The following is a 20,206-nucleotide window of genomic DNA, read 5'->3' as shown; positions in this document are numbered from 1 at the left end:
AGTAAATAGTAGTGGGAGTACAAATAATCTGTTTCTTGGCCAGAGCAGCTGCAGATCACCAGATAGACCTCTTTTCTCTCCAGCCATCATAATGATGGATTGTGATACATAAGAATAATTCCCTTAAGAATGTCTTTAATATTTTATTTTTAGACTAAAGGGGAGGGTCAATTAAAAAAAACTATGCTGTACTCATTGGAAAATTCATTGACATGGATCACAAAGTGGACATTTGCTCCAGTTTGCTGTGAGTCTCCCCCCTCCCCCCTCACCACCTTTACAGCTTTCAGTAAAGTCTCTTATTTTATTCTATCAAGTGGCTAATGATTAGGAATGTGTATATATAATACACTTTTTCTTTGAAATTGTTTAGCTTAATATTTTTATACACAAGTATGACATAATCTTTATGGAAAATAGCTCAGTAACTTTGACAAGCAGAGATATAGAACATACAGTATGTTCCAATAGCATTTTATTGAATCTAAGAAAATTTAGGATCAGAACAAGTGAGTTCATGTTTGCCAGAGGTAGTGAATTTAAAATACAAATTATGTTTTTATATGGTAACTTAAAAATACCGCTATAAATTAAAAATTAAAAAATTATCTTGGATTTTACATGGTTTGAACTAATTGTGTTGGGGCAAAACACAACACCCAAGAATATACTTTAAAATCCCATACACAGCAGATCCAGCCTCTCAACCCAAGTGACAACAGCAAGGTCACTGTCCAATTTGGTTATACAGTAACGGTCAAAAATATTGTCAGTCTTGCATTTATTTCAAATAACTCACAATTTCCCATAAACATACATTGAAAATAACAACATTATTTGGTCTCCACAATTATTTCTCTGTTAATTTTACAGAACCTTTGCATTTTATTCTGAATTTCATACTTAATAAATGTTTGACACCCTAGACTTATATATGGTGATACAGCCGTTGGTCAAAATAAGTGCAAACATTTGCTTCCTATAACCATGGCTGAGCTTCTAGTGCCTCTTTACTGGTATTTAGGTCTACTATTCTTGTGCAAAACTGCTCCAGTTCCCTTAGGTTTGAGGTGTGCGTTCTCCCATCTGTTATTTTTAGACCTTTCCACGGTTGTTTCATGGGATTTAGATCTGGACTCACTGATTGCAACTTAAAAGTAGTTCAGTCTTGTCTTGAACCATTCATAGATGCTTTTTGAAGTGTGTTTGGTGTCATTGTCCTACTGGAAGACCCATGACCTTGGAAAGAGACACATCTTTCTGAGACTGTGTTCAACACTGCACTCTAAAATGGCCTGGTAGTCTCCAGATTTCATGATGCCATGTACTCATTCAGGACACAAAGTGCCAGATACAGCACAATAACCTCATTGTTTCACTGAACCTCCTCCATGTTTGACTGTAGGGAAGGTGTTTTTTCTTTTTCATTATACTTACTTAAATAATAAATAAGGATGATGTGCTTTACCAAAGTGCCCTAATTTGTTCTCATCTATCCAGAGGACATTGTCATGGAAGGAATATGGCTTGTTCAGGTGTGTTCTCGCAAACTTCAGTCAGGTTTACTTATGTCTCTCTCAGCAGTGGGGCAGTCCTGGGCCTCCTACCATTTAACCCCTTTCATTGAATTTGGCAGTGGATGGTGCAAGATGGTGCATACCTTGTGTCTGAAGGTCAGCTTGAACCTGATTGGCAGTTGATCTAAGTACTTTCTCCACCATTCAAACAATCCTGTGCTGAAATCTTCGATCAAGTTTTCTCTTGCGGCTATATCCAGGGAGGTTGACTACAGTACCAATGGCCTTAAACTTACCAATTACTTTACATATGGTGGAAACATAAACACCAGGGTCTCTGGATATTGATTTGTTGCCTTGAGATTGTCCTTGCTTGGCTACAATCTTCTGTCCAAGCTCCTCAGACTGGCTGTTTTTCTTCTCTCCATGCTCAAATAGTGACAATAAACAGGAGAATGAGTCCTTTAGACACTTGTTTAATAAGTGCTATTTAAATTGCAGTTACCTGCTACCCATCATAGATGAATTCAGTTCCAAAGTGAAGGAGAACTTAGTGTGTGAAATCTATTTATTTCTAACCACTTCTATAAAGTGCCAATAATTTTGTCTGGACAATTTAAGGAGTTCTGTGTGGAATAAACTGCAATTACATGAAATGTTTATTTTAGTTTGTGTTTTATTCAACTGCAAACCAAAGAAATACATATGTTGATACCAAAATATTTTTTCATTTCAACAATTTTCTGGAACAAATTGTACATTATTAGAAAAGACTGCAGGGTGCCAATATTTTTGGACACGACTGTATATGTGGTTGGCCAATTTGGAGATCCAGCCAAGTACCAAGATCAGTTTCAGATCACACTGGGGCGTATTAGTGCAGTGGGAAGATGACTTCACTCATAGACCACAGGTAACTATTTCAACCACACTTATAGATATGTCTGATAATCATCCAATGGATTTAGATCAGATTAATATCTGACAGTGCGCTCATTTTTAGGTTCCAAATGCACTTGCATCTGACCAACTGAATAATATTGATGTGTGCCAGTCTAAGTTAACACTTCACAAGAGACATCTTGTGGTTCTTCATGGTCACACTCTTAGCAGTGGCTCCAAGAGTATAGTCATGCTTAAGATTACATTCTGGATCCCAGGCCACTTTTACTATACTGTTCCAAACATCCGTTGTTTAACCAGTGCATTGTAACCTCCTGAAATGGCTGCACTGCCTTCACATAATAAGTTTACTTAAGTACATGGGCTCTCAACATAAAAGACTAAAACTATGTTTTTGTACTATTAATTAATAAATTACATGGATAATAATAAAAGGCCATACAAATTATACAAAATAACACATCAATGGTACTAGAACAACAATAAGGGAATAGCTCATTTCAGACTCTAGGTAGTCTCTTGTGAATTGTCTCTTCATAATATCTGTCGCAGTGGTTTGCATTTTTTACCTCACAGCGCTGTGGTCATGGGTTCTGATGACAAGGGCTCTATCTGTGTGGAGTTTGGATGTTCTCCTAGTGCTTGCGTGGGCTTCCTCTGGGCCCTCCGACCTAGACTTGAGCTTCCAGTTCCAGATTCCATAAAGTTAAACAAAATTAATGTAAAAATGAACAAATAAATAACTGTATAAAAAATAAAACATGCTTTATTTTAATAATACTTTTCGTGGCTACTGCCATCCAGAGATGGTCTTAGCCATCAGAGTACAGCAGTCAGGGGCGCACCCAGGGGGGGTTCCTAGTCCCCAGAAACCCCTGTCCTACCTGGGATACTGTATGATTACAGTGGCTGGCGCCCCTCCCGGACCAGCCACTACTGCTTGTAGCTTGGGAGGATCGTCTCCCAGTCAGTCTCCTGCTGTGTGAGCACAGCTCTCTGCCGGCAGTTTGGCCCCGCCCCTTCCTCCCACACAGTCAGCATGGGTGTAATGCAGGAGGCAGCAGAAGAAGGTAAGAATGTGTCTGTGTGTGTATATGACAGCTCACATGTATGTGTGTTTGATCCTGTGTGTGTGTTTATGTATGTGTGAGTCTGTGTATATGGCAGTTTACATATCTGTGTTTGATCCTGTGTGTGTTTGTGTATGTGTGTCAGTCTGAGTTTGTCTGTGTATATGACAGCTTACATGTCTGTGTTTGATCCTATCTGTGCTTATCTGTGTATATGGCAGTTTACATGTCTGTGTGTTTGATCCTATGTTTGTTTGTGTATGTGTGTGTCTGTGATTATCTGTTTATATGACAGTTTACATGTCTGTGTGTTTGATCCTGTGTGTGTTTGTGTCTGTGCTTAACTGTGTATGTGGCAGTTTACATGTCTACGTGTTTGTGTATATGTGAGTCTGTGCTTGTCTGTGTATAGGACAATTTACATGTCTGTGTGTTTGACCCGATGTGTGTTTGTAGCCACGCCCCTACACATTCTGGTCACGCCCACTGGCATCGTGGCGTGGAAACCCCCCTCATCGAATCCTGCGTTTGCCCCTGAGCGGTGGTACTTGTACACTTGGTAAATAGGCTTCCCCATGCTTTCCTGGAGGCACTCAGTTAAGGCTACCATCGGCGATAATCTTCACCAACCAGGGGTCTTTGATAAATAGTAAAAAATCCCTGAAGCTTGAGGTTTTCAACTATTGATAAATAGACCCCTCAATATGTAAATAAAAACACTTTTCTGCCTCCGCCAATTTTCTTTTTCAAATAAATAATGTGTGAACAAACAGACATGAAATAAGATAGCTGTTCACTGCCCTTTCCAAAAGCAAAATCATGCAGTTCCATTAACTTATTTCAATGAACATTTTAAACATTTGCAGGAGAGATGGATGTATCATTAACTAAGGCTGCACACAATATGACTTCTATTAAGAGACAAACACTTTCATCTGATTAGGAAAATCCTTAAAATGTAAACAGTTAACATTCCACTTCTAAGTTCAAAGTAAAATCAACTTCTCTTTCTTGTGTTATCAACGGTTCATAGATTTAAGATAAGGGGCAGATTTCACTGTATTGCTTATATGTCACTGCTTTTATTTGAGATATTATTGCAATCCAGATTATTGAGTCTAGTAAATCTGAAGTAAATTATCAGAATGTTCTGCTTTTCTGCATTTATTTGTGACACACACCTTTGTATGTGATTTAATTCTGCAGCACTTTCTTAAGATATATACGGATAGTTTATCTTGCTTATCTTGCTTAATATGTGCCAAAATAATTTATTGCAAATAATTAAATAGTTCGAAATGTGGACTTGTTGTGACACCACATAAAACCCAATTAACATGTTTAAAAAGTCAAATAGGCTTTGTATTGTTAACTATCTTAAGAACAAAAATAAACTTTTGTAATTACCCTTTAAATCATTTTTAAATATAACACAATGGTAAAAGGCAATTTCTTATAAAGCACTAAGCAATGTCAATCTATAGCAATGGGACTATTTTAAATGTTATACCCACCTTTGTTAACAATAAGGTATCTGACCACAATGTTACCCCACCATTATCAAAAACAGTGCAGTTCACTTGCTAAACCTGGCTACATACATAGGGGCTGAGTCATTAAGGAAAGTAAGGCAAAAAATGAGTAACTGTTCTCTGGGACAACCCATGTTAGAATGCAAGGGGTGCAAAATAGTTTATTATTTTGCACATAAGTTAAATACTGGCTGTTTTTCATGTAGGACACAAATACTTGGTAGCTTTATTTTACACTGAAATGTGAAGTTGATCTAGGACATGTCCTACCCCAACTAGAAATCTATCCCCACAGTTTAAATTTATCTTCCCCTCCAATGCAACATGGTTTTGCCCAGGTGCAAAGTTACTCCTTTTTTATGATTTGCTCTCCTTAATGACTCAGGACCGTAGTGATTTAAGGCCAATGTGGCCTGAAAATAATTCGGCTGATCTCTAAAAAAAGTGGATCTGTCCATTTTAGCTCTCTATGGGGGGGAATTCAATTCATCCCAGGGTAACGCTGCGTGAAACCTATTACTGTTAATACGGTAATTTTAACCCGAAAGCAAAAAGCCAGCATTTAAATTACCGTATTAACGGTAATTACATGCACTATTACCGTAACATTGGTAATAGTGCGCAAGGCCGTGTTACCTTCGTCAGTAACGGGACCAGTTGAATTTTCCCCTATGTGTGTGGCCAAGCTACTCAAACATCCAGTTGTTAGGTAATCAGTCTGAACTGCAACATTTATGGCCAGTTTCTTGCCACTTATCAAATATATGATTTTAGCTGTTCAGTTATATGGTTAGCTGTTAATAATGGAAAGAGGTGGGGAAGACAGTAGAGGGGTGGAAATACCCTTCCGAAAATAAATTATGTTTCATGTTAAAACTGATATACAAAACTCACAGCATTAGTTAGACAGCTAGTATTGTAAATGAAAAGAGTGAATATACATAAAATGGTTAAGCAACTGTTGGCTAAATAGTGTATGCAATAGAATGAAGGGTAGTATTATAAAGGTTTTATTACAGAAATAGATATTAAGCATCGCAAAGAAGGCATTTTGGAAATTAAACTTGTTCAGTATTGTGTCTTTTAGCATTATTAATCCAGCTCCTTTTAAGTATATCTAGTCTATGTAGAACCTGACAAGGTGAAACAGCTTTAGAAACGAAGACTAAGGTGGATAAGCAGTAACATTCTTTATGGTTTGGATAAGGTCAGTAGAGGAGTAAGCCAATTAAGGAGCTGCTGAAACAGTTCATAATTAGTGCACGAATAAGGAGCTTGGATTTGTCTTGTATGAAAAAATTATACAAAAAATCTACACCATTAGATACCCGTGTCCCTAACGGTATATTGCTGAGCCAAAAAGAATAGCCGTTGAATCTCAATTTGGTATGTCATTCAATTATTTCATATTTGTCCTTAAATTAACTCAAGTATTCCCTTGCTATTTATTAATAAACCTGTTAGTCTGGACCTAAATAAATGTTCATTCACGTTGACATGTATTTATTAAATGTACTTTATTACTGATTTCACCTTTTACAACTGTTTGTCTTAATACTATTTCAGAAATTGGTATTTTCCTAATGTTATACTTTAATCCTAAGGGTTACAATAATTTTATACATACATTGTAGGGCTGGTTTGATAAAACAATTGAGGGAATAAGTACTCATTCCATTGTTATATTTGCTGCCCATGTTGTAGTCATTATTCTACATCAACATGCATAAAAAACTGATGTGTCTGATAGATTAAATTGTGAATAGGTTCCCAGGACATGGTGAGTGCTTGAGATCTCCATGATTCCAGAATCAGTGACCGAAATGTAATTTGCCACTGGATGAAATGTCAGCATTGGATGAGATGGATCAAGCATTTTCAGCTGGTTAGAGGTACTGGAAACCCAACCTCATCCGTATATTTCTAATAAGATTATTTTACCTATCAGTTTTACTTTTATGTGAAAGCGCATGTAGCAAAACCATTCAAACACACAGTGTAACAAACTCCCTATACTGTAATGATTAATTGAAGACATTAATTAGTAGAGATGGGCGGGCTCGGTTCCCCGAAATCCGAATTCATCCGAATTTAGCCTATCCGAGCCGAGCACGCTCGGTACTCTCCCTCATATTCGAAATCGAAATGGAGGCAAAACGTCATCATGACGTATTCGTATTTCTGAGCTCGGTTCTCGCGAGATTTGAAAAGCATAAATACCAGCCTCCACAGCAATCCATCGCCATTTGACAGAGGTAGAGAGCAGGGTTAGGTCACAGACTATATCAGCGCAGGCACAGAGCAGTAATTGGACACATTATTGTTTCTATTCAATACAATTGTAATCTTAATACCAATTGTTACAGCAGTAAGAGGAGGATAGAGGAAGGTTTTTTTTTTAATTTCTGGCATTCCAAGTGCTTTTGGAGTGTCCCTTATTCTCCATTCTTTTGCATTAATTTTTCTGGCTGTCAAAAGTCATATTTGTCAGCAGTACAAAAAATTTTTTTTAGCATTCCAAGTGCTTTTGGGGTGTTCCCCATTCTTTTGCATTAATTTTTCTGGCTGTCAAAAGCCATATTTGTCAGCAGTATAAAAAACAATTTTTCGCACTCCAAGTGCTTTTGGGGTGTCCCATATTCCCCAGTGTTTTACTGTAATTTTTCTGGCTGTCAAAAGTAATATTTCTCAGGAGTATAAAAAACAATTTTTCGCACTCCAAGTGCTTTTGGGGTGTCCCATATTCCCCAGTGTTTTACTGTAATTTTTCTGGCTGTGAAAAGTAATATTTCTCAGCAGTATCTAAAACAATTTGTAGCACTACAAGTGCTTTGGCCTCATTATAATGGATTCAAAGCAGTCCACATATGAGCATAATCAGCAACCAGATTCTGTCACCAGTCCTGATTGTAGTGTTCCCAGTACGTCATCTGGGAAAGGCGATGTCAAACTACATATTCTTTTGAAATCAGGCAAAAAAACACACACCATAAAAAAATTTACCATGTTGAAGTGAAAAAGAAGTGTAACTGAGGAAAAGTTAAGTGTTGATAAAAAAAAAAATTACCAACATGCCATTCTACACACGCAGTGGCAAAGAAAGAATGAGGTCTTCGCCTTTCTATATTAGTGGCAGATCTAAAAATGTTACCAAGCCTTCTTCTTCTACGGTCACTCATGAGCAATTAAGACCAAGTAATTTGGAGTCTAAAAGTGGTGCACTACTACTGTTACGTGTCAAAGCCGAGCTGCAAGAAAACAGTAAGGCATTAGATTATAATGTATGCTCAGAATCAGAAATGACACCAATTCCTGTGGAGAGTCCATCCACCAGTGGGATGTCTAATCGTGAGCATCCTGATAATGTACCCATAAAGAAGGGCCCTTTCAGCAGTTCTGCTGATGTGTGCCTGAACAGCCCGAGTGTAGCCGGTGATACACCAAGTGAGGATGACACTTTGGAATTAGAAGAGGATGAGGGGGAGATTTGGGTAGCAGTTCTGGCACGTGAGGTTCTGGCACCAATTTGCACTTTCCAAAGCAGAGATGACGCAGGTGACAGACCACAACAGTTTGACATCTGGGCTGGTTTGAAGGATTTGACAAAAAAATGTGTGACCTTGCCCATAACTGCAGCCAATCCTACTATTAACATGCAAAGGATGGTGGAGGGCCTAGCAGGGATTAAACTGTATTTTTCCTAATTTGCACTAATACGGTTTTGGTGTAATATACACCAAAAGTCGAGTGCTCAATTGCTAAGAGTCATTGATGAAGAGGAAGACAAGCAGCCTTGTCTGTAGAATTTGCAGGCAAATTCTACTGCGTTCTATAGGTAACACCCAAAGAGAAGAGATCCATTGCTCCATTGCTAATTGTAATTGCTGAAATAGAAATAATAGGGCTGACACTCTGCAGTTACATTTTATTGTACCATAGCTCACTCAGAAACAGGAGAGGTGGCAGGGTTCAGTGCTAATCTTCCTCAAACAATATTAATTCATCCCACCATCATAGAAGTCTGTGTACTGTGATGTAATTGCCGATAATGTGCTTCGAAATGGAATTAGAAGTTCATTTTAGGGCAGAGCTGTCACGATTTTTGGCCAATTCTTTTACAGCAGAGCAAATATCTAAATATTGTGCAGAATCATCTGCATCACCACTGGGTGTCTTGGGAAAGCAATTTTTTGTACAACAAGCAGTTGCCAGAGAAACTGAAGAAGACGTCTAAACAAGATGTCGATAGGTCTTGGATCCTTGCGAAGCAAATTAAGTATGTCATCTACAATTACAATATAGTTAGCACATTTACTTTGTTTTATGTCACACGTTAAATTTCTGTAGCTCCTTGTCAAAATGTATTATTAAGGTTAGCTTGACTCAAGCTAACCGTGTCTGCACTCTCTTCACAGGTGACTACTTTGCTGGACTAAAGTACATTCCCCTCCATTCTTGCAGCTGCTGCATTCTGTTGCAGAAAACAGAAATTAGCCCTAAATTTTTCCGGACACAAACAGCATCTCCTGCATGTCATTTTTTAAAAGTTCTGTAACACCAAGTTGATAGTGTGTGCAAAACAGGAAATGTGATGGAATTCAACCCCGCTGTAATGCTTGAACAATATTGGGGGCGTCATCAGAAATGACATATCCTCAGGAGAGTCCAAGCAGGATTAGCCATCTTTCAATGACATCCCTTAGTTTTTGGAACAGATTGTCAGGTGTATGCCTCTTAGTGAAGCTGATGATACACAGAGTACCCTACTTCTGGAAAATGTGACGTACTTGGGTACATGCTGCTGCTGTCCCTGCTGGTGAAGGTGAATGATTAACCCAGTGGGCTGTCACAGTCATATAATCTATACTTTGCTCAGTTCCGCTTGCCCACATATCTGTGGTTAAGTGTACAGTAGGTAGAATGGCATTTTGTAGCCCAATGATTACATTTTTAAGAACTTTCTTGTAGAGGTGAGGAATAGTTTTTCTATTAAAATGGTGTTGTCATGGAATTTGGTAATAGGGACAGAACACCTCAAGTAACTGTCTAAAACCAGCTGCATTAATAATGGACATTGGACGCAGATCTACTACTAGCATAGTCCTTATGGCGTCTGTGATCCGCTTTGCGACTGGTGACAGATTTCAAACTTGCTTCCTCTTGCAAAGGATTGTTTAACTGTAAATTATTGGTTCAGGTGATATTGATGATGAAGGTGTTGGGGGGGTAGATTACAGGTGCTGGGATGTAGATGAGAGACGGGAGGCAGATGATACTGGACTGCTTGTTATTATTTTTTTTTAACCTAAGTTTCTGATTTTCCCAACAGTTTTCCAAGAACTCGCTGAAAAATGACATAACATGGATGAGGATCCCAGATGGTTAAGGTCCCTATCTCTACTGAGTGTGGCTTTAAAAACGTTACAAATGGCTAGACAACTGTTGTCAGGATTTGTGTAAAATAATTCCACACTTAAGAGGTAGATTTTTGGTCTTATGCCCAGGCATGACAATGGCCTTTTTCTTATCACTGGCAATAACTGCAGCAATTTTTCATTGAAAGTGTATACAAATCATATTGTGACCTAGGAGGTGGTCAAAATTGAATGGAAATGACTGGAAATTAGTGTTAGTGAGGTTAATAATAATAATGTAGGTACAAAATAATACCTAAATTATGTTATTTTAGGCCAAAAAAAAATAACAAATTGCAAAACAAAACCAAACAAAACCAAAACCAAAACACGCAATTGCGGTTTGGCAAAACCAAAACCAAAACATGACGGTAATCCAGATCCCAAACCAAAACCAAAACATGGGGGTCAGAGAGCATCTCTACTTTGTAGTGACATTTTTACTGTTTTCACAACCGGGAAGTGAGTGTGAAATTCAAATCAGTGTGATTAGATTACAGCATGATTAACAGTTGTCTAGCTCAAGAAACCCCAGTCCAACATCTCACCCCGAGTGACAGTACAGATACCACAGGATGGCTTGTGATACTTTGTAAAATGATTTAATCAAATCCAATCAGAGGAATGAAAGCAGACTCTCTACAGTTTAGTTTGTTACTCTGATAGGTGACAATGAGCTTGCTGCATGATTGTTAATTAGCAGATCTATGTCTGGTTCCCTGCTTCACTGGAACCTGGACAATGAACAGGGGACAAGATAAGACATTCCAAATGCAGACTTGAAATCATGGGCTCATTCAGGAATTGAACCCGGGACCTCTCGTGAAAATCATATCCTTAGGCCAACAAGCCACAGACAGGTGACTAAGCATAGCTAGCATACACCTTCCCATCTTGTCCCACAATCATGCAAATGGTTTTACAGAATGTTTGCATGGGTCCCCTTTCCAAAGCGGAAAGTGGAAATGTTCCTCTGCTGAAAATGAAACGCTCTTTGGGGGGTATTCAATTGTTCGTCCGGACCTTAGAAAAACTTGCGCTCTAAAATTATTACCGTTAATACGTAATATTGCGCGGAAATACCGTTCATACGGTAATTTACTCGCTGAATTTCAGCTCGCAGTTCAGGGAGCTGCGAGCTGAAATTGAGCGAGTAATTACCATATTAACGGTAATAGTTTTAGAGCGCAAGTTTTTCTGAGGTCCGGATGAACAATTGAATACCCCCCTTTGTGTCTATAAATTTTGGGGTACCTAAATGACCTCAATTGATTTAAAAGCAGGAATCAAGTGCAATATTTAAAATTGCTCATTGATTCAACAGATACACAAATTTAGTTTGAACTTATCTGTGATTTACATATGTAAATGGTATGAGCAGAGCTGGATTTATAATTTGACAATTCAGCTCAACCCCCATTTATGGGCCTTCTCTTTCTCTTCCTCATCTTACTAAAGAAAATGTCCTGTTATCTAAATAGTATTATGTAAATGTGCAGTTATACATACATATAATAGAATAAGAATGAATCAGATAACACAAAGATTTGTTTATGGAATTTTTCGTATCAATGACCATACAAAGGCAGAGGAGTCATTTAATTGTGAATGGAGACAGACTGTTTCACCATCTCAGTAGGACGAGGTATTTTATTGTAATAGTGATTAAACTGTGAAATTCTTAATCACATAAGACAGTGATGGCAAATTCACTTTGAAAAGAATATAGGTTGGATGTCTTTCATACAAGAAATGGTACTTGTAGCTATACTTAATAGAGGAAATTATGGGGATGTAAATGGCCACTGTCACAGGATGCTTGCACTTGCTTTCTTCTGGATTAACACAATTAGAATTTATGAAAGATTTTAGTGCCTTTTTTCAAACTTACTAACTATGAAGCTTTAGACAACACAGATGGTGAAAGATTGGGAGAGGATAGATAGATTTGTGTATGATCCGCATAGAAATTATACTGAAATCCAAAGGAGCTTTTTAGTTTTCCAAGAGAAGTGGTGTAGAGAGAGAATAGCAGAGTACCTAGGATTGGGTCTTGTGGTCCTTCAACTGATAAAAGAAGTGGAGCAGAGGTGGATCCAGAGAAATTAACACTGAAAGAGCGATTAGTTAGGTAGGGTGAGAACCAGGATTGGACAATGCCTTTAAGACCTAGGGATTGTAGCTTTTGTATGAGGAGAGAGTGGTCTACAGTGTCAAATGTAGCAGAGAGATCTAGGAGAATTAGAAGAAAGTAATGGCTTCAGTTTTTGGTGTTATCAAATCATTGACAACCTTGGTCAGCACAGTCTCTGTGGAGTGTTGAGTGCGAAAGCCAGACTAAAGAGAATCCAGTAGGCTGTTTGCTGTAAGAAAGTGTGTGAGGCGAGTGTAGTCAATTCTCTTGAGAAGTTTGGATGGGCATGGGAGCTGAGAGATGGGATGGCAATTTGAGAGAGAGTTTGGGTCAGAATTTTGTATTTTTTTAAAAATTGGAGTAATCACTGCATGCTTGAATAGTGATGGAAAAATACCAGTAGAGAGAGAGAGATTGCAGATTTTAGTTAGAGGTGGAATAAGCACAGGAGACAAGGACCTACCAATTTGTGAGGGTATGGGATCAAGAAAACAGGAGGTAGAGTAGGAAGATGAGAAGAGGGTAGAAACTTCCTCTTCATTTGTGGGATCAAATGAAGATAGAGTGTCAGAGGGTGCTACAAAGGAATTGACCTGATAGCTTGTCGAGGGAGATGATACCATTTCAAGTCTGATCTTATCTATTTTGTCCTTGAAATAGGAAGCAAGACACTGATGGTAGTCGGAGGGTTTGGGGTGGAAGAATTGAGAAGAAATTTAAATGTGTTAAAAAAGCGTTTGGGGTTAGAAGCCTGAGCATAGATGAGAGATTGGAAGTATGTTTGTTTTGCGTGTTCAGAGCATTTCTATAGGAGTGGTAGATAGCAGGATATTTATAGACAATTTATCTTACCGTGACTGGAGTACATGGAGGCTTTTAGACATACTTTTGTAACACTTTCCAGCTTTATGCAAATCAACAATTCTTGATCTTAAGTCTTTAGAGATCTCATTTGCTCGATGCATGATTCACATCAGGCAATGTTTCCTGTGTATGGCAAACTCCAAATTTGTGAGTGTGAGGGCAAATAACCAACAACTCCAATCTTGTCTCGTTGATTGAACTCCAGGTTAACTAACTCCTGAGGTCAATTAGCCAATTAATATGTTAGAAGTCACTAAATTAGTGGTTCACATACTTTTTCCAACTTATACTTTGAATGTTAAAAATATGTACTCAATATGGACAAGAAAAGTACTGAAATTTGTATGTTACTAGTTTAAACAGACTGTGTTTGTCTATTCTTGCCGTGAAGGGGTTTCCTAGATGAACATTGCACAGTGCATCACTCCTCCTGCTTGTTTTCTTCTCATAGTGCATCCTGGTGCCATCTCTTCCCCAGGTAAATGATGCACACACATCTGGCCATCCACATGAGGTGAAAGACAACGTGATTCATTAGACCAGACCACCTTCTTCCATTGCTCCATGGTCCATTGTAGGAGATTTCCGTGGCGGACAGGGGGAAGCATAGGCACTCCGACCTGTCTGCAGCTATGCAGCCCAAGACTGCACTGCGTTGTTTTTCAGAAATTTATGCTACAGTAGCTTTATGTGGGATTAGACCTAATGGGCTAGCCTTCCCCACGCACATCAATGAGCCTTGGGCACCCATGACCTTGTTGTCGGTTCCTCGGTTGTCCATCTTTGTACCACTTTTGGTAGGTCCTAAGCACTGCATACTAGGAACACCCCACAAGACCTGCCATTTTGGAGATGTTCTGACCCAGTTGTCTAGCCATCACAATTTGGTCCTTGTCAAAGTCGCTTATATCCTTATGCTTGCCCATTTTTCCTGCTTCCAACACATCAACTACAAGAACTGACCGTTCACTTGCTGACTGACTGTTCACTTGTAAAAATATTACTTTTAAAACAGCAATTGTTTATGGCAATGAAAAACTGAATAAATTATCTCAACCAGTTACCATGTGGCAAAACTGACTACAAATAAAAGCTCTAAGTGTGCACCATACTGTCAAACCATGCAATCGCTGGTCAGGTTCTGGACTATTTTTGCAGGCACATTCACAGCAACACATCCAGGAATATTGTGCAGTACCTGTGCAGGCTTTTCTGCTGAGTAATGGATATACAGTCTGTGCCTTTATTAGCCTAGTTTATACACTGTGTAATGCAAGTGATAGAATCTGCTTGGTTCCTGGCCGTGCTGTTACTTGTGATTCTCTGGAGTTTTAAACCTGCCTGTAATCTTCCTGCTTTGATCTTGGCCTTGGATTGGGACTATCTTCCTGTATACTGACTTATTTAGTCATGTATTTTTCTTTGTAAATGCTTTCATTTGAAAACAACTTTTCACTGATATACTTGGTACCTGTGTTTTTGCTATGCATGTATAGTATTGCTTTACTTAAATATCCACCCTCATAAAATTTGAGCCTTTCATTATACAAATTAATTTGTTATTGGTATTACATTTAATACTATAGGAAAATTACTGTTCTTCATAAACCAGCTACTATTGATGAGTAAAATTTCTGTGAAATTTTGCGCTAATCAAGTTTGGTAATGAAATATGATGTTTTACAGAGGTACAAGCTCTGGCAATACAACCGTTAAGTTTTGCCTTTGCTTCAGTGTTTTATACAATGCCAATTCAAACTCTATTTGTAAAATTTGCATTCAGCTGAATTTATAGTGTAAAAATAGAGCTTATACAATGGTTATTAATTTTTCTGTGTGGTAAGGTTGGGGAAGAACTGGGAACACTTATGGCCAAATTCCATTGACAGTTTTCTTGATGTGCAAAATTTCAGGTTCATGTGCAGAATGAGGTGCATACTTTGCAGAATAGCTTTGAACATGTTGCTCATCTCTACCAGCTGTGATGTGGTCAGGTCTTACACAAAGCAGTGAGGCACCAGCTTTGGGTCATGTGTGGTAGTACCCTATAAATGACTGTGCTGGGTATCCAAATCACCTCATGTGAAGGACCAGGAAGGGACCAAGGGTAGTCCCAAATTGCAGGATCCTTAATTTACACTAACTGTAGGCCCAAACTAGTATTCCCCTTATGGCTATTCTACAAAGTACTTAGAATGGCCTGGGGGTGTCAATCACAACCCTCTTTGAAGATGTAGGTAAAACATTACTTATCTTTATGACGACAGAGGGTCTTATATAGAGTTCTAAGCAGGTGCCTATTTTTCGCGCACAGAGCATGCACGCAAAAAAAACTTATACATTCATCTGTATGCAAATTCTGTCACATCTTACATTTATGACCCCCTATGCTTAGAGAAGTAGAACAGGAGTGGGCGAGCATAGGCTGAGTATAGTAAGGGCAGATTAAAACAATTGTGACAGATGTAGTACTGAACACATACATATATATAGAGCTGGATTAAGACTCCATTAGACCCTTGGGAGCATACTGGTTTGGGCCCCCTTCCCCATTCCCAGACCTTCGGAATCTAGTTGTTATCAGTGTCTCTTTCATTTTTGAATACATACATACATACATACTACTCTTCTTTAATCACTTGCTATGCATCTTTATAACTGTCAATGTTATAGACAGTATATGATTTTTTTTTACCTAATATAATTTGAAAAGAGCTTGACAATAAAGGAGATCACATAATGAGAAGTGTGTGTACTATCCCACCTTAACTCATATGATAATTCTGAGATTTTAACAATTCAAAGTCTGAGAGACATGACCTAATGCACTTCTTAGTCATACTGTACTGCCCTTAACCTTTTTTTTTACAAAACTTTATATGAAAAACAAGGATCTATACACTATTTTCTAATGTCCACTTGTTCCCTGAATTGACAAGCTAGACACAAGCTTTGCCAGACTTCCTTACCTAACATCCTCTTCTATTAGTATGCTATATCTTGGGATTAAATTTTACAGCATTATGTAGAATATAACAAATAGCCTGAGGCGGTATATATTGTTTTGCATCACGTTATCAACTCATTTCTCTTTAGTCTAGTATTTTGTCCACCATGTACTTTGACTTGCCTTTAACACAAATACATGTCTTTCATAGAATTGCATTTGACACAGTTGATTTGTCTGTCCAAGGCTGAAGATTTGTGTGTGTGTGCTTATGTTTATGTTTTTATTTTTACATGACTTTTAAAGTGCAGGGGGACCCCTACTGCATGTTGGTTCTAGGCATGCGCAGAGTGATTTTGCATATGAAGCGCTCAAAATAGGCAAATACGTGCCTTGATGAATCAGGCCCACAGTGTTATCCTATTTCATATAAGTAAGACAACCTTGCACTGGTTATTTAGCCGTTTCTCTTCCATATTTTTAAATAATACTTATTACCTGCTCAGTGCAGAAATACTGCAGTTCACAAATTGCCATTCTGCAGCTGCTACATGAATGTAGATCTTTACATCTGTAGGCCACTGTTTGCAAGGTTGCATAAAACTGTGAACTTGAAACTATGTCAGAAAGCAAGAAATATTTAATTGTTATTATTTATTGCAGCAAACAGTATTACAACTTTAATGCTGGTTTTACCTGTTACTTGTTTTTAAATATATTTATTGCTTACCAATTATGTCTTCTAAACATTTTATTTCATTTTTTCTAAATATATTATATTTTTTACTGTTTTTGCCTATTAAGTTTTGTGACTATGCCATTACAATCATTTTAAGTATGTTTATAGTTTGCTGTTTATACCGATTACAGTTTGTAGCTATTATTACATCTGTTTAAAGAATGTTTAATTATTGATCATGCTTTGTAAACATAATTATATTAATTTTAATTGAATAATTGGATTGCTGACTATTTAATTGTTGTTTCTACAGATGTGCATGATGAAAAAGTTGAACCTCTGAAATGAGTTGCATTGCCAGTATTCTTTTGTGAGTTGTCCTTCATTTCCGTTTGCTGTTCCATGAGGACGCCTTTATTGGCCTCTCCAGCTACCAAGTAAACATTCATGATGTTATGGTATTTAATTTTCACATGACTGTAAGGATCCAATTATTATTTTTATATTAGACATTATATGCTATTATATAAAAGTTGTGCTTCTGTTTGTTTTGTTTTACAGATTATTAAAGAATAAATGTCTAACAATATTCTTGTCTCTGGAATTTACCTAGTTTCTATGATGGTGCCAGTAAGACTCCTTGCAGTGTTCACTGTTACAGTATACCGGGCAAATTTGTTTTAAATGTACATTGGACACAGTCCTATCTGCACAATAGTTCTGGTCTATTGTCATATGTATGCAGGGGCGGACCTAGAATTTTTTGTTATGGGGGGGGCGATTCCACATAGCCACACCCCTCCTTCACTGATTGGTTGGCCCCAGCTGGCTCTACCCTTTTTGCTCCCGATGCTTGGGCCTCTCAGCAGCAATTTTAAGGTATGACGACTGCCTCCTGGGGTGTGGGGGGGGGGGCGATTCCCCGGACCGCCCCCCTCTGGATCCGCCAGTGTATGCATGTACGACAAAAATGAACAAATCTGCGTGTAGAATAGAATTCTCCTAAAATGGACATCCTGTTAAAGAGCTCTTATTGTTCCACTTCTCTTCCCCATAATCTCTTTATCTTAGAGCTCCTCTTAAGTGGTAACAATAAAATATTTTGTGTCATTAGCTACTGACAAGGGATTCATGAGACAAAATTTACTCATCTCATAGTTTGTATAAAAGGATAGAATAAATCTATAACTAGTATATACAGCCCCTGTGTTAACAATTAAGCATAGCAATGTGGATACAGTCCATTTAGTTGTGTTCTGTTTCTTCCACACCATGCTCTTGTCTAACTTCCAATTTTACTTATCTTATGAAAATAATTATTTTAAGATTTAGAATTATATAGCATATCACAAAGTACTAATGTTACATTTGTAAATATTGGTATCTGAACTTACAGGATAACTACCAATAATGTAAAAATAAATATTGGATTTATTGTAGAAAAAATACACATTTTAGTTATTATTTAGTTATTATTTAATATCAAATAAAAAAGATATAAACTAGGCATTTTCTGGTGTTTGATTTTATAAAAATGTAGCAGAATTCTACAGCCAGGTGTATTATATGTACTGCATATGGGAGGTCCTAGCAAAATCTGATTCATATAGTTTTTTCAATTTGTGAACTGCATTAATGAACAGATTACATATTTATATTATTCGTTTTATTTTCTTTAATGAAATTTTTACTTTAACTATAATGTTTAGAACTTTATGATTTGGCTTTCCAAGTGAAGGAAATAATTAAGAAAAACTGTTACAGGCCCCATTTACCTGGAGTTCACTACTGAATCCAATGACTGAAATGTGAATTGGCTATCATCAAAGAACAGATGCAAAACATCGCCAAGGTGACATTGCCCATGGTCTCAGAAGACAAGCAGAACCTATGGGAGATTTGTTTAAAGAATAAAACTAACATTTCCTTTTGGATGGAGTTGATGTGTCATTTACCCAAATATTTTGTTACTGCAATTACAATGGGGAAAATCTGGAATCCAAAAATGTCAGAGCACTTAGGAAACCAAAGACTTTCAAAGCAAATCCTTCCTTACAAAAAGACATTTGTTTATAAGTGTAATTACACACATTTTTAGTGCTTCACTGGTTGTAATAATATTCTTATATTTCAAGATTTTGAGAAGTTTTGTTACTGGATTTCTAAAGTTTTGTTGCTTTAATAGCAAATACATTCACTGATAAGTAAAGCCTATTGCTGTTGAGTTTACAAGTAAGTGCTTAGAATTAAATATGTATTGAAAAAGATAAGAGGATACTACTCTGAAAAGCTTACAATCTTATTGACTGCAAAATGTAAAGAAACTGTAGGTGAATAATTGTTAAGCATTTAAAAAATATGTGTTGGGCTTGTTATTTACAAGCTTTGAAATTAGGGACTTCCTTCCAAACATTTTTTCAATTAAGATGCAGGATATAGACTTTAACTTGGTAGCTATTTTTTTTTATTTTTAATATTATAAAACAGATCACAGAATAATAGATCACATTAATAGGATGCTTACATAAACAATGAAAACTAATAATCTCGTTTTGACATTATGTGTAATTACCTGTTTTTTTCTTACATTTTATTAGGATTTTTCAATTTAAAACAAATAAATACACAAATATATACAACATTTGCAACAAATAATAGGCATCACAAACAATGCAGTAAAAACAGTACATGTATATGTGCAGTTGGGATTGGTAAATTAATTGGTTTAATTTAGGGGCCAAAACACCGGTTTGCTATTTTATTAATTTAGAAAAAAGACGCTGCTTGTTCATTTGCAATGAACAGCATTGTTATTGTTTATATTAATTATAAAAAGTCAGCATGTCCATTCTCAACCTAAAATTTCAAGAACTGCCTGTAGAACTAGCCAGTCTGTGCTGGTAAGCATGGTCTGGAGAAATCCCTATGGTGGAGTGCTTCCTAATTATGGTAACAGACCCTAGGTGGCTCAGCATTAAGATGGTTACTGTAGTGGGAATAAGGTACTACATTTTATGTTCTATAAGTTATTTATATTCTTTTAAATCAGAGATGAGCTGGATGAGCATCATGGCATTCACCAAAGGCTCCACAATATTTTATGGATGTCTTATATATTCTTAATTAAATTATTTATTGTATTTATC

At 37.2% G+C, this 20,206-nt stretch overlaps 1 long non-coding RNA gene across 1 annotated transcript; it reads left to right on the top strand.

Moving 5' to 3' along the window:
- The first annotated feature begins 6,792 nt into the window (after positions 1-6,792).
- On the top strand, positions 6,793-19,567 carry LOC142157802 (uncharacterized). Its single transcript, XR_012692641.1, has 4 exons — positions 6,793-6,914; positions 10,352-10,409; positions 17,374-17,497; positions 18,825-19,567. It is a non-coding gene; the product is annotated as an uncharacterized LOC142157802 (long non-coding RNA).
- The last annotated feature ends 639 nt before the right edge of the window (positions 19,568-20,206 follow it).

Source organism: Mixophyes fleayi, chromosome 5, assembly GCF_038048845.1.
Source record: "Mixophyes fleayi isolate aMixFle1 chromosome 5, aMixFle1.hap1, whole genome shotgun sequence".
Taxonomy (NCBI): Eukaryota; Metazoa; Chordata; class Amphibia; order Anura; family Limnodynastidae; genus Mixophyes; species Mixophyes fleayi.
This window is presented reverse-complemented; position numbering and strand designations above follow the sequence as displayed.